Consider the following 242-nt stretch of genomic DNA (forward strand, 5'->3'; position numbering starts at 1 on the left):
GGGACACCAGCCTCCCTTCACTCACTTGGCAGAGCCCTGCCCGCTGCTCCTCCCAGGGCTCATCTTGGGGTCGGCCACTGCCTCCCAGGGCCAGTCCAGCGATCCAGGCCCACCCCCAGCCCAGGCCTTTCCTCTCTAAACGTTCATTGGTCTGGGAATGAGACTGCCTCTGCCCAGCGTGGACGTCTCCCCAGCCAGGCTCTTTGGGGTCCGGGAGAGGCACCATTTCTCTGGCTTTGAAA

The sequence above is a fragment of the Myotis davidii genome, unplaced genomic scaffold (genome assembly GCF_000327345.1).
Source record: "Myotis davidii unplaced genomic scaffold, ASM32734v1 scaffold244, whole genome shotgun sequence".
Lineage (NCBI taxonomy): Eukaryota > Metazoa > Chordata > Mammalia > Chiroptera > Vespertilionidae > Myotis > Myotis davidii.